A 1,963-nucleotide genomic window follows, 5' to 3' on the forward strand; every position below is an offset into this window, starting at 1 on the left:
AATTTGGCATTGATCATGTTGAATGGATCAAGCTCATACATTCCAGCAACTTGCCTTTTTTGAGTTGGAGTTGACCCTCTTGGACTACTCCATAGATGACTGTTCTTTGCTATTTTCTCTAATAACTCATAAGCTTCATCTTCATGCTTAATGATGAATTCCCCTCCAGTTTGAGCATCAATGATTCCTCTGATAGCAGGAGTGACATTTGTGTAAAAATTCTGGTTTATCATCCATTTAGGAATGGCATGATGTGGACATTGTCTCTCCAACTCCTTCCATCTCATCCATGACTCATAAAGAGTCTCATCTTCTCTTGGTCTAAAAGCAATCATTTGATTCCTCAACTCTTGAGTTTTTCTAGGTGGAAAGTATTGGGCAAGAAATACATCAGTGAGCTGCTCCCAATTTGTAATTGAGTTGTGAGGTAAAGAATCAAGCCAATCCAATGCTCTATCTTTCAAAGAGAATGGAAACAATTTTAGCCTTGCTGCATCATCAGATACTCCAGGTTGTTTTTGCATGTCACAAATCATAGCAAACTTCTTCCGATGTGTGTGTGGATTTTCAGAAGGATGACCCCCAAATTGAGAATTCTGAATCATTTGAAGGACTCCAAAATCCATCTTGTAACTATTTACATCAATTCTTGGTCTTGCTATGCTCTCTCTCAAGTCATCAAAACGAGGAAAAGCATGATCCATCATACTTCCCCTAGGCACCTTAGCATTAACAACTTCTTCACCATGGGCTGCATTTTCATTATTTTGACTATTTCCAGCATTACCAACACCAATTCTAATTCTTTCATCAGCCATGTCTGCTTCTAATTCAGTTTCTATCAAGGCTTCTTTTCTTTTTCTGGTTTCTTTCTTGTTGGCCTTACAAAATTTCTCAATTTAAGGGTTGAATAATAAGGATGTATCACTTGTGCTTCTAGCTCTTCTCATAAAAGATTAAGAGTACCTGAAAAAGAACAAACAAACACAAAATGAAAAGATAATAGAGATAAAACTAAAAAACAACTAAAATGATCAAGAATTCAATCTTAAACAAACAACTCCCCGGCAACGGCGCCAAAAACTTGATGCGTCCCAACCGCAAGTGCACGGGTCGTACAAGTAGTATAGAAAAATATCGATCCCACGAGGAGTCGTGTTAATGATTGAATTTTTGATATAAAAGTTGACTAAATCGAAGTATTTAAAGTAGTAAATTAATGGGTAATGGGATATGCAATTTAAATGTGCAAAATTAATATTCTATTCAACAATGTATTAATTAAACTAAAATTGCATCAAATTGAAGTAAGCAAGTTCAAATATGGCAATATTCAAAATGGCAAGTAATTAAATTCGATTAGAAATTAACAATGATAAAAAGCGATTAGGAGTTCAGATTTTATATTCAAGCTATTTTGGGATTTTCCCTAGCTAGCCCAATCCATGAAATTTATGGGTTTAAAGGAGATTAATTCTAAAATCCTTTGAAAACTCTTTCGAGTGAGACAAAGAGTGCCTTAATTAACTTAATCCTACTTTCGTGGAGTTAAAATTAACCAAGACCCATTAGGTTCTTTAATCAATCTATTAAAACCCTCTTAACCCTTAGTCTATTTCTAGATCTAAGTTAATTAAGTCCAATTTCTTGATTAACTATCACTTGGTTTTCTCCTTTCGGTGCTTCAACCAAGGATTAAGAACATAACTTAATGGGGCCCTTCATTAAGCATGTGAATAAGCATACAAGAAATGGATTAAACCTCATAAATTCATTAAATTGGGACTAACCCAGTTCAAATCCACAAAAATAACTAAAATATTACATCCCTTACTCCAGAATCAAAAGTAAACTACTCACTATCCATAATGATTACAAGATATGATGAGTTTAAATGGAAATAAAGCTTTAATCTAAGCTACGAAGTAAGAAATTAAACACTAGAAATGTAGAAAAATGTAAA

At 34.0% G+C, this 1,963-nt stretch overlaps 1 non-coding gene across 1 annotated transcript; it reads left to right on the forward strand.

Annotated features, from left to right (window-relative positions):
• Positions 1 to 243: 243 nt before the first annotated feature.
• Positions 244 to 351, forward strand: LOC131177767 (small nucleolar RNA R71). The gene has a single exon (XR_009147075.1). It is a non-coding gene; the product is annotated as a small nucleolar RNA R71 (small nucleolar RNA).
• The last annotated feature ends 1,612 nt before the right edge of the window (positions 352 to 1,963 follow it).

The sequence above is a fragment of the Hevea brasiliensis genome, unplaced genomic scaffold (assembly GCF_030052815.1).
Source record: "Hevea brasiliensis isolate MT/VB/25A 57/8 unplaced genomic scaffold, ASM3005281v1 Scaf81, whole genome shotgun sequence".
Lineage (NCBI taxonomy): Eukaryota > Viridiplantae > Streptophyta > Magnoliopsida > Malpighiales > Euphorbiaceae > Hevea > Hevea brasiliensis.